Raw genomic sequence first — 13,328 nt, 5'->3', positions numbered from 1 at the left:
TCAGAACATACATATACCAGCTAGGCCAATTGCTTTTTTCATGCTACTGTTAGCATGCACTGATGTAGCAATACTAAGAAGTCTAGGCCCGTAAGGGTTCCTTTTTGCTGTTTTTTTTGGAATTTTTTTACAGCCTCTTAGTAAAACGACGCGTGTAACTGTCGAATAGAGAGTCCCTGCGATGCCGGATGGTCGTTCATATTTTTTTAGCAAACAGTTTAATAACGTGGCCTATGGAACTGCCTAGATATTTGCATGGGTTTTGGAAGGCGGTAGAACCAGCCAGCGATCTGGTTTGATGACACGTGCGAACACGTGTAAGTGTTTCCAACGTTCGCTTTGGTTCGTCATCCCTGTAGAATTCTGGAGAAATATCGGGAGGCAGAACGAGCACACCCCCTAACTGCCCTATATCTGTATATAAAGCTATTCTCGACCCATATCCATCAATCCCGGTCTCTCTGCCCACATCCTCCCCCAGATGGGGCGTACTGGCATCGTCGTGCTCCATCGCCACACCGGACACACAACGGCCACGCCATGACCAGTGAGATCCGCGCGAGGAGGGAGATGCATTAGGGAGGATTCAGGCTGCTCACCGGCGAAGCTCTCCGATGAGCGGCCTGGCCCAGGCGAGGTGGATTTCGTCGGTGAGCCCCTGTTCCCTTCCTCCTCTTCTGCGCGATCTGGCCCGGCGGTACGGAATCCTCCCAGATTTGGCTTTCTTTTTGCACTCCACTATTCCCCGGCATGTCGTCGTTAGTCGTTTGGTTCCTGTGGCCCCTGCACCGACGGGAGAGTCCGGTCTTCCCACCTATAAACGTTCTGGTTCTTCTCCACGAGGACACGACGACGAACTCCACCACGATGAACTGCTCACTTTTAGCTGAAATTTACCTTGCATCTCTCTGTACTTCCTTTTATTACTCGACTGTGCCGTAGCTCTAGGATTGCATAGGGTCGCCGGGATCCCGGTGTTGCATTGGCTGCCTGCCTTCTTACTTAGATCTCTTCCTACAGATGCCCAATTCTTTTTGTTTGATGTGTTATGTGCAGTGTTATTGCCAGGAGTGGTCTTTTTGGTTCTACGAGAATGAAATGTCCAAGACTTCAGGTTAAGTTCAGCCGCCCTGCGAGCAAGAGCACCATGGACCTCTACTATGAGGGCATGCCAGATTCTCCACAAGCTCAGTCGCGAGTCGTACTACATCCTCTGCAGGAACTGTAACCACTTCTACTACGTGCTCTGCCATAATCTCGGCATCCCCAAGCTTCCAAGTAAGGGTAAGAGATTCAGGCTTTGTTCTTCTGATTAGCCACTGGACTATGGTCTTCTCCCTAAAAATTAGTCACTAGACTGTATTTTTAGGCAGTGTGTTGTGGCGTTTGACACATCTTAATATCATGATTTACTACAGAATGGCCATGCTTTTCATAATTGAAGCTTGGTACCGATACTAGCTGGATACCAGTACTAGAAAAAAAATATCTTATTTGGTCACACTCCATTCAATGGCTACATACTCGAATAAGTGGTTGTTTGGATGAATAAAATTAGTGTCAGTTTTCAAAGAACGTATTTTCATTGGATTGTTTTTGGAAAATCCAATTTTACTTATATAATTTACTTAATAAGTATGAACAGAATCTTGTCTGGACTAAAAAATTGTAGTATCCATTGCCATTAGCAGATGGATATTCATCAGATAGACATACATACTTGTTTTCACTTGAATCCAAGCAAAATATCATGTAGATTAAATAAATTGTACAGTTTTTTTGACTGAACCATGAAGTTTTGTGATGGCTTACCTATTTTGTACAACTATGGGTGTCTAAACGAGGAAAGAGTCTTTATTTGAGTCTTGGTTAAAGTGAAAATTGTCTAGAAGAAGTGTAAGGTAACTCTGTGGATTCACTTTGTTTTAGCACAATATGTGTAGCAACTGTAGTTTGTCAACTCTCAGCCAAGCAAGCTTAGTTCTTCTCAATTTTAGTCCCTTCTTGTTACAGGAAACAATCTGAATTATGGCGAGGATTGGAATTATGTCGCTCATGAGGCTGTTACCTCAAACGTTGCGCCAGTTTTTTAGGTGCTTGCGCATCACATCTTCGATCTGAATTTGGGTAAGCCTGTGCTATATGGTAATTATCCCATCATTATAATGGAACGAGTATTTATTTTGATTTGCCTTGTGATCCATAAAAAAAGGATATCTCATTGTTCTCTAGATTGTCACGGAGTGGGCTTTCATTGTTTTATATGATCTATGTAATCTTTAAAAATTACAATTTAAGGTCTTGATAATTGAGGTGAACATGGTCAAGTGTTGAGCAGTTTGGGGTCAGAGATTGAGAATTGAGATTTTTTTTCCAGCAAAAAGAAAACTTTGTACTAATTACTCTTGTCTATTTTCCACTCTGATGCTTTAGATGTTTAATGATTTCATAGTTTTTTGTCTACATTGTCAGTGTATTTGCTAATTGTCAAGTTTGTACAGGTTTTAAAAAACGTTTAATCCCTTGCTGCGCATAATTTGTATAGGCAAAAGTAGCAATCTCATTTGTTTGTTCTATTGTCAGAATGACAGATGGTACATGGAAGTAGTAGTGCATGCCATTCAGTTGGTAATATTGTTGTACTCTAAAGGAGTTACCTTATTTTGTTTCATTCTATTCAGGTTGGTAGTGCGTGTCTTGCACAAGATAATTACCGTGTTGATGGATTATATAGCAGGTTCAATGTGCAGTTTTAAATTTCTTTTTTATCTTGGCTTCCTACTCTTAAGAGTTTATTTGTTCTAACAAGGTTGAAAGGAGATACAGACAATCTGCACATATCGTAGCCTATCAGGGATTGATTAATGACTAACTGAGCTTTTTCCTGGCTTTGACTTCAGATGTTGTAGTTAACTCTATGTACCAGGAACATGTAGTTTGAGATTGGTTTTAGTACTGAATATATAACTTTTAAGGGAACTCTTATATTCACTTAGATATGCTAGATGGAGAAAATAATAATTAAAACAATACTTTTTGATGTGCTATGGTTATGGCTGCCCAAGATAGGAAGGGTGATACTTTATTTCCTTTTTGTTTTGTTGGAATCTAATCTGTCTTGGAAAATATCTTTTGATGTATATTTGTTTTACTTCTTTGTTTTTGTCTGAATATTGTGAATGAGCAGCATGAACACGGCGTCTAGAGGAGCACACAAGGCAATGGAGTGATGAATGATGCCTTCGTTTTCTAGATGGCAAAACTATGTATAAAACACACTCAAATGTATGTGCCCCAAAAGAATCTCACAAGGAAAAAGTAAATGAGTATATGTTGATTGGTGCTGAACATACAAAATTGTAACAAAATTGTAGATATACGAATGGAGCTCCCTAGAGCAACTAGCACTTGTTATTTACCAGTTTATATCAGATGCCATCTTTAGAGGGCCACTAAATATACTACTTTCAGGTTTCAGCCAATCAAAGCACTGTACCTCTTCTCTTACACATTCTTCTTTCTATTTACATCCTGTTCTTAAAATAGTGCAACGGCAGAGTAACAAGATGATGATGCATGTAGCCATGACTGGGAGTACGGTTACATCTACCGACCAAGTCGGCTTATTCATATTCTTTGGACACTGCTGGATTCGTCTTGGTGATATGTGGCTCTTATACAATTTTATATACTTGTTTCGAACTTCCATAGGTCATTTTTGTTTTGTAAATAGGCTTCACCCCAGTATTTTGGTACCACTTTGTTAGTACCAAGTAGATTTGTCTCTTTATCCCTGCTTGCATCATGAATAAACTTTATGAATAATTAACCATACATGATTGTCTTCCACATTGTTAGAAAGACAAAGACATGCCCACATAAAACATATAGCAATTTTTTTAGTGTATCAAGAAAAACAATTGCTAAATGAATCAGTGAGGCGCGGCGTGCCGCCGCGCACAACTCGCTAGTATTCTAAAGGGATGTAAGAAGTGTCTTGCTTGACATCCTCTTTTTGTTACAAAGAAAAGTGGTTATTGATGTAAACTTGGCATCAAGACTATTTAAGTATATTTAGTTCAGGGGATGTTAAATATGTTGCTATTTGTGATTTAATCATTTAAGTATCTTTTCTGCTAAGGTTCTCTTTGTGGTTTTTCATGTAGCAACGGCATGGTTCATTAAATCTTTGGCACACAATGAAGTGTTTAGGAAACTCGATCCAGTAAAGCGGAGTGTTAATTTATCTAAATACGTCTAGTAAGTTCATGATGTAGCAAAACTTACATGGTAATGCCCAATCTTTTGCATTGCATATGTTAGATAAGGAGACTCACGTAATATGAAGGAAATTACACCATAAAGTTTGTCATGATAGTATACTTTATCAGCATTATTTTCATATATACATTATTATATGCTAGACATTTTTGTTCAGCTAACTGAGAAAAACATCAACTGAGAAGACTACATAACTCAATAGTTAATCCAGTGTTTATCCAACAGAAAATATAGGCCACCTGTAGAAGTAGACTCGTTACAAAATCTTTCCAATAATCTGACAAGTACATCATGTATCTAACTCGGCCAAGTAAATTACACACTCATATCTTGGGTTTTAGGTACATTTATGTTTAAAATCGAGGCAACAATAGCTAAACCAGTATTTAATCTCTTTTATCAAATTGTGCAGAAGCATTCTATATAGGTTTATCTGTACAATAGCTGATATATTAAAGTGAGTAGCTTGAACTACATCACTTGTAAAGACTCCCTAAATTATAGACATATCCAAAACAAACTGCAGTACTCCTTCCTTCCCTATAGTATTTTATAAGTATATAGTATCATAAATGCTTCTTACTATTTTGGTTACCGATTTAATCAATTCGTTTGATGTGCTTTAGTAATAGCTGAAAGTTTTGGTGTCACCTCTATTGTAAGGGGAGAAAGAACTATAGGTCAAAGCCTCCTCATATCTAATGCTGATATATTTAGCTTTAGAATTATGGATTTAGATGTCTTCCTGATTCCCCTCCTCTTTCATTGCCCTACTTTTAGAGCTTCTCTTCTTTGTTTGTGCAGATTTTGTTTCTCTATGTCTTCCTGATTCCCCCCTATTTCAGTGCTCTACTTTTAGAGCTTCTCTTCTTTGTTTGTGCAGATTTTGTTTCTCTATGCCTACAAGACGATCGCAGAAAATCCAAGAAGATTGACACGAGTGACCCTGGACCCGGAGACTGTACCAATCATGTTTATAGCACAACAAACTTGGAATACGTCCAGTATTTATTATCTTGGTAATTCACTGCATATGAAGAAAGGACAACCGTTCATGGGTATGTATGCCCTCATCTATTTCAGGCCACATGATATGACATATGCCTTTAGAAACATTTGTTAAATATCCATTGGGATTACCAATTTGGTCTTTAATCCCAGAATTGGATATTTTTAACAGTTTTGTTATGGTCTTTTCCATTGCAGACCCATCCCAAGAGGTATCGATCTGCAGAAACTTACATCTAGGTGTTTGTCCTGAACATATATGCATAGGAGGTGATGGTTACATTTAAGGTAGAGAGATTCTTAGAGCTATGCACTTGTTCACAAAAGCTGAGGAAAGTCAGGCGATATTCTCTATCTTGTCACAGCTGTGATGATTTTGCTTAGGAATTTTTTGTTAATTGACATACATTTTTGTTAATTCGTAGGCACTTTTGTATGTCGTTCATTATGATAATTTTGCTTAGGAAGTTTGGAATGAAAGTTCTGGCACTTTCAATATTCACCGTATTTGTAATCGGAAAGTATTTAGTCTACACGTACTGTTCATGTTCATGGTGATACTATATTGTAAATATTAGTGCTTAGTTCATGTCCTTGATGAACTTTTTTGAATTTTTACTCCTGGTGGTGGTCGAGCTCATCTGGTGGTGGTTGTTGCCGCTCCTTCTCTCCACGGCGTAGACCTTGTCGTCAAGCTCATCTTCTATCCTAAGGTGTGTGTTGTCTTCCTCTCTGTTGTAGTTACTTCCACATTATTAAGTTCATCTTCTATCCTAAGGTGTGTGTTGTCTTCCTCTCTGTTGTAGTTACTTCCACATTATTATATGATCTAAGGCACACATGATATATTGAACGTCATGAAGTCGGATTTATTTCCATTTCTTCAGTTTGTGACACAAAGTTCCGTCCAGTAATTGGAAAGATTATTTCTTGACTGTTGTTCTCTGGAGCTCATTATTTTAGTCCTTTTCTCTTAGATTTTGACTAATCTGGCTGCTCTGGTGCTCCACTTTCTTATTTGCAGGTGATGATCTTTCTGCAAGTTGCTGCCTGGGTTTATAGGTTGGTGATTCTTCTATCCCTTGATCTTCTTCTGTGCATGTGTCATATGTGCTTACATCTATGTTGGGTGCGGCTGCAGTCCCGTTCGTTTCTTTACAAGACACAGATGACAGAAATGCCGCAATGGGACCAGGTTGTTACCTTTTTCCGTCTCTGTCCACATGTATCCATACAATTGTTTGTTCGTCGTTTGCCCACTTATATGTGTATATATGCTTCTTTCTAACAATGGTCGTTTGGATGCATATGCCCATATTGCCATTTTTTGTGAAGTATGTAGTATAACCACTGGTTATTCCTTGTAATATCCAAATGGTATAAGAGATTTTGTTAGTGCACCATTAGCATATTCTTTGTTACTGGATCACTTTAGAGTTTATACCAAATATTGTGGACAAAATGTTGCTTTGGTTTTTGTTCTAGAGCACTTTGCATAATGTCTGAACTAATAGGAGATTTGTTTTACGAAAGAGTTCAAATTAGGATGAAGAGGTGTTCTTCCATGGTGGCCAAAGGTGAGGCGCTTCTCCGGCCAGATCCATGGCCACCATGTTGCCATCGACGTCCACCGTCTTTAACAGATCGATCGAGTGTGCATCACTGAGCTGCATGGCTTCCCCATCTCCCAGTTATCAGAGGATGTCATGTAACCTTTAAGAATACATTCTCTAAGCGTGTTGATTTTGCATATCTATATCTTAAAGTTTTACATACTTGCACGTACCAGTACTAAATATGCATGTATTTTGAGTGTGATGGAATAACACACCTTGGTACAAACAAGAAATTGGAAAGGGCACTTCCCAACCTGGCATTGCCCCAACTTCGTCTCAGGCGGCGCCACCGGGTGGCGCCCCAACAACTAGTGTAGGTAGTCAAAGTGTATTAATTGCGTCTTGTCAAAACAAACGAAAAAAATATTGAATGGAGACTCGCTACTACATTCATATATTCAATATGCTGGAGCTGGTGGTACAAGTTTCAATGGAGACTTGCTAGTATATTCAAATAGCTGCGGAGAGCGAATTTCGAGGCTTTGCAATTTTAAATTAACAAATCACTGTTTTTTGTTAACCATTGACCAGGAGGTCTCGCCATTCACTCACATGAGCGTAACTACTGCTGTTTCATCGATCATGACCTCCCTTAGAAATGTATACCATCGAATTTGAAATGGTCAGAACTGAAAATTGAAACTGAATGCGCAAGCGGCGAGCACTATGTGACAACGCCTTTTTCGGTCAATCACCGGGTTTTTTTGGTTAAATGTCGTTTTTCATTGACTCTAATGCCGCAATCAAAAGAAGATACAAACATAAGGAGCACACGCCTGTCCTCCGCACCACTGCGAATAACACGTAGGACTTGGATAAACCGCTATCCTCAAGACAGGAACAAGCAATCTTCGCAAAAGATACGGAATGGGCAATGCATGCTACTGTATCACCAAAACGGATTCAAAGAAACCGATGGATACAATCAGATCGCCTAATGTATGTAGTACATTTCAAGCTCCCCCAAACCTTCTTCTAGTTTTCTAGTAGTTCATTTACATATATCCCCGGAGTCGGCGTGCCCGCTCGATGACGACTCTGTAATGCTCTGCAACGCCGGCCGCCAGTGCCGGCCTCTGCCGCGTGCGGCGGTCATGCTCCGGTCGTGCCGGTCCTTCTCCATCCGCTTCCGTTCCTGGACGAAGCAGAGAGGGCAGATGAGTGGCTGCGATTGCGATGATGGATCGAGCTCGTAGGTGAGGCGAGCGTGCCATCGATTACCTGGTGATCGGCGGGCTGCCTCAGTTCGCCGTTGGTTTCTGTGGCTGCGTTGCCACCTCTCGGCCTCGGCGGTTGCCGCCGCCGGTGCAGTCGCGGCCGCTCCTGCTCGATCGCCTCGTCGCAACCGCGCATCCTCTCCTGCTTCCTCGTCTGCACGGCCTTGCTCACCTCTGCACGCACAACGGAACGATTAATCTCTATGCAGGTAACAGAGCGAACGGGACAAGAAGCGAAAGGAAGCCAATCCAAGAACGGGCACGAACCTTGGGAGGTGATGAGGCGGTAGACCTGGCCGAGGTGGAGCGTGTCCCTGGGCTTGAGGAGCTTCACCTTGGTTATCCTGGCACCTCCTCCTCCTCCGGGGACGGCGGGGTCGGGGTCAACTCCTCGAGAGTCGTGATGGAGGAGGACAAGCGCGACGTAGTGGCCGGGGTTCCTGCGCATGACGTCCGCCGCGGTGGCCGGCCAGTGGAGGCGCTCCACCTTGCCGTCGCCCGGGTGCTGGATCACCACGGCCGCCGCGTCCGCCGCCTGACAGTTCCCCACGTCCGTCGGTTTGAGTTCTCGCGTGCGGACTCTGGATTCTGATGAGATGAGAAGGACGGGGCGTGGTTGGGATTATATGGGGGAGCCGAGACGAGAGGGAGAGGAGTGTGATTAGCGAGGTGGTAAAGGAAGCCATTTTTAATCTACTTGTGGACGTGCGATGTTGTTTGTTGCGAGGTGGTAAACGAAGGGGTCAATCAACGCTCGTTGATTAATTCATCAGGGTTCGTAGAAAATTGGTCGGCCGGATGGAACAGAGGAAGAACATAGTAGATTTTTTTTTTAAAAAAACATAGTAGATTTCATCTCTTCTTGCGCCATATGTCGACAACGCTCTGCAGGCTGCGGGCAGTTATACCAACTGGACCATGAAAGAGTCGTCACATGTAAACTTACATATATTTGAGGGCAGCTTGTGGGTTTTTGTTTGATAAGTACTGGGTCCATATGTTTCATAAACATGTCTGTTTAATCTCTGGGAGGACAATGTACTCGATGTAATTTTTATTATGTTTAAAGTGTCTTGTATTTTCTATGAACCTTTATAATAGATCTGCTCATTTCTTTGCAAGAAAAAGGGATTCCCCTAACAACCACTTTATAAATGCTCTAAGAATTGGCCAAAAAAAAATACTACACTAACTATTTGAAAATATGTTGTATCTTCGTTTTGTCTCAATTCAATCTTCATAAAGTTTGACTAAGTTTACTGAAGAGGTAGAAGAAAAAAGTCAACATCCATGACAAGTAATATCATTAGATGCATCATAGAATATATTTTTATAAGGTATCTATTCCTATTATGGATATTAATATTCTTTCAACAAACATGTCAGAGTATACAAAGTTTGACTTGGGACAAAATTAATATGCAATGTATTTTTGAAATGGTGAGGGCATTTAGGAATGGCCGTATGCGCCATGAGCTCCTCGCCATGTGGTGATAACAAGGCACGGGGTACACATGCGTGGTACCGGGACATCATGGGCGGAGCTGGGCGGCAAGCACCTAGGGCCAACGACGGAGTTATGTGTTATCCAAGGGGGCCACTCCCAACCCTTCCCTTGCGTTATCGAGCCTTTTGCCTCCATATCTTCAACTTCTCCGCTCCCCCTCCTAGTTTTTGGCTAGCTCAACCACTACTCAGGGCCACGTGGAGTTTTTTTTCACTCTTACCTGTATATATTCTCTATTTCTGTATATATTCTCTATTTCTCATAGAGACAGATGTATCATAGACTAGTATTATCAGGGGTGGCTTGGATCCCAAATAGTGCCATAGAATAATATCATATTGTCAGTTCACATACTTACTTGTAGAATCTCAAACACAAGCGAACCAACCAGTGTGGTTGAATGGTTAGGATAACAATGATATCCCCAGCCAATCAGGCTTGGCACCGGTGCTCGCATTTTCCTGGTTTATTCCAGGCTTTCCAGCGATGTTCGTTCAGTGGGAGCCTGTCGGCTATGAGGTGTTTCGGTAATTTCGTCAATCTTAAAATGTTGTGCCGGCTCAGTATCTCGAAAATGCTCATAGCACTAGGGTGTGCTTTCCTATGTTCATAGGGTGAGTGTATGTACGTGTTTGTGAGCATCTATGATTGTACCGTATTAAAAACAATCTCAAATACAAAGTTGTGGCTAGGATCTATATCTTATTAGTTTTTCTAATTTGACACACTATGATACTGTATCACAATATGATACTATAATCTTTTCACACATCTTTAATTGCACTAACACAACATCTTTTTGATTAAGTGGCACTACATGATATTTTTATGATATTGCTACCTCTTGAGCACTGTTGGTTTTCCCCGAAGAAGAAGGGATGATGCAGCAAAGTAGCGTAAGTATTTCTCTCAGTTTTTGAGAACCAAGGTATCAATCCAGTAGGAGGCTACGCACGAGTCCCTCGTACCTGCACAAAACAAATAAATCCTCGCAACCAACGCGATAAGGGGTTGTCAATCCCTACACGGCCACTTACGAGAGTGAGATCTGATAGATATGATAAGATAATATTTTTGGTATTTTTGTGATAAAGATGCAAAGTAAAATAAAAGCAAAGTAAAAGCAAATGAAATAACTAAGTATTGGGAGATTAATATGATGAAGATAGACCCGGGGGCCATAGGTTTCACTAGTGGCTTCTGTCGAGAGCATAAGTATTCTATGATGGGTGAACAAATTACTGTTGAGCAATTGACAGAATTGAGCATAGTTATGAGAATATCTAGGTATGATCATGTATATAGGCATCACGTCCGAGACAAGTAGACCGACTCCTGCCTGCATCTACTACTATTACTCCACTCATCGACCGCTATCCAGCATGCCTCTAGAGTATTAAGTTAATGAAAACAGAGTAACGCCTTAAGCAAGATGACATGATGTAGAGGGATAAACTCATGCAATATGATGAAAACCCCATCTTGTTATCCTCGATGGCAACAATACAATACGTGCCTTGCTGCACCTACTGTCACTGGGAAAGGACACCGCAAAATTGAACCCAAAGCTAAGCACTTCTCCAATTGCAAGAAAGATCAATCTAGTAGGCCAAACCAAACTGATAATTCGAAGAGACTTGCAAAGATAACCAATCATACATAAAAGAATTCAGAGAAGATTCAAATATTGTTCATAGATAGACTTGATCATAAACCCACAATTCATCGGTCTCAACAAACACACCGCAAAAAGAAGATTACATCGAATAGATCTCCACAAGAGAGGGGGAGAACATTGTATTGAGACCCAAAAAAGAGAGAAGAAGCCATCTAGCTACTAACTATGGACCCGTAGGTCTGAGGTGAACTACTCACAATTCATCGGAGGGGCTATGGTGTTGATGTAGAAGCCCTCCGTGATCGATGCCCCCTCCGGCGGAGCTCCGGAATAGGCCACAAGATGGGATCTCGTGGATACAGAAAGTTGCAGTGGTGGATTTAGGGTTTTGGCTCCGTTTGATATTCCTTTACTTCGAAACCCTAAAACAGGCAAAAAACAACAATTCTGGGCTGGGCCTCCGGTTAATAGGTTAGTCCCAAAAATAATATAAAAGTGGATAATAAAGCCCAATAATGTCCAAAACAGTAGATAATATAGCATGGAGCAATCAAAAATTATAGATACGTTGGAGACGTATCAAGCATCCCCAAGCTTAATTCTTGCTCGTCCTCGAGTAGGTAAATGATAAAAACAGAATTTTTGATGCGGAGTGCTACTTGGCATAATCTTAATGTAATTATTCTTAATTGTGGTATGAATATTCAGATCGAAAAGATTCAATACAAAAGTTCATATTGACATAAAAATAATAATACTTCAAGCATACTAACAAAGCAATTATGTCTTCTCAAAATAACATGGCCAAAGAAAGTTCATCCCTACAAAATCATATAGTTTAGTCATGCTCCATTTTCGTCACACAAGAATGCTCTCATCATGCACAACCCCGATGACAAGCCAAACAATTGTTTCATACTTTAGTAATCTCAAACCTATAAACTTTCACGCAATATATGAGTGCGAGCCATGGACATAGCACTATGGGTGGAATAGAATATGATGATGGGGGTTATGTGGAGAAGACAAAAAGGAGAAAGTCTCACATCAATGAGGCTAATCAATGGGCTATGGAGATGCCCATCGATTGATGTTAATGCAAGGAGTAGAGATTGCCATGCAACGGATGCACTAGAGCTATAAATGTATGAAATCTCAACAAAAGAAACTAAGTGGATGTGCATCCAACTTGCTTGCTCACGAAGACCTAGGGCACTTGAGGAGGCCCATTGTTGGAATATACAAGCCAAGTTCTATATGAAAATTCCCACTAGTATATGGAAGTGACAAAACGAGAGACTCTCTATCATGAAGATTACGGTGCTACTTTGAAGCACAAGTGTGGCAAAGGATAGTAACATTGTCCCTTCTCTCTTTTTCTCTCATTTTTTTATTTGGCCTTTCTCCTTTTTTTATATGGCCTTTTTTTATAATTCCTCACTTGGGACAATGCTCTAGAAAATGATGATCATCACACTTCTATTTATTTACAACTCAATGATTACAACTCGATACTAGAACAAAAGATGACTCTATATGAATGCCTCCGACGGTGTACCAGGATATACAATGGACCAAGAGTGACATGTATGAAAGAATTATGAACGGTGGCTTTGCCACAATTACCATGTCAACTACATGATCGTGCTAAGCAATATGACAATAATGAATGTGTCATGATAAACGGAATGGTGGAAAGTTGCATGGCAATATATCTCGGAATGGCTATGGAAATGCCATAATAGATAGGTATGGTGGCTGTTTTGAGGAAGATATAAGGAGGTTTATGTGTGAAAGAGCGTATCATATCACGGGGTTTGGATGCACCGGTGAAGTTTGCGCCAACTCTCAATGTGAGAAAGGGCAATGGACGGTACCGAAGAGGCTAGCAAGGATGGAAGGGTGAGAGTGCGTATAATCCATGGACTCAACATTAGTCATAAAGAACTCACATACTTATTGCAAAAATCTACAAGTCATCAAAAACCTCGGCACTACGCGCATGCTCCATGGGGATTGGTAGGAAAAGACCATCGCTCGTCCCCCACCGCCACTCATAAGGAGGACAATCAAATAACACC

The 13,328-nt window shown here is 40.9% G+C and overlaps 2 long non-coding RNA genes across 3 annotated transcripts; both read left to right on the top strand.

Annotated features, from left to right (window-relative positions):
• Positions 1-465: 465 nt before the first annotated feature.
• LOC123187327 (uncharacterized) lies at positions 466-3,864 on the top strand. The gene is made up of 3 exons (XR_006493892.1): positions 466-650; positions 1,057-1,284; positions 2,014-3,864. It is a non-coding gene; the product is annotated as an uncharacterized lncRNA (long non-coding RNA).
• A 1,742-nt stretch (positions 3,865-5,606) lies between these two features.
• Positions 5,607-6,971, top strand: LOC123187326 (uncharacterized). Of its 2 annotated transcripts, none has more exons than XR_006493891.1 (4): positions 5,607-6,002; positions 6,314-6,351; positions 6,431-6,484; positions 6,835-6,939. It is a non-coding gene; the product is annotated as an uncharacterized lncRNA (long non-coding RNA). The 2 variants fall into 2 exon arrangements; XR_006493890.1 differs by having other exon boundaries at positions 5,608-6,002; positions 6,823-6,971.
• Positions 6,972-13,328: the final 6,357 nt, after the last annotated feature.

The sequence above is a fragment of the Triticum aestivum genome, chromosome 2A (genome assembly GCF_018294505.1).
Source record: "Triticum aestivum cultivar Chinese Spring chromosome 2A, IWGSC CS RefSeq v2.1, whole genome shotgun sequence".
Lineage (NCBI taxonomy): Eukaryota > Viridiplantae > Streptophyta > Magnoliopsida > Poales > Poaceae > Triticum > Triticum aestivum.
This window is presented reverse-complemented; position numbering and strand designations above follow the sequence as displayed.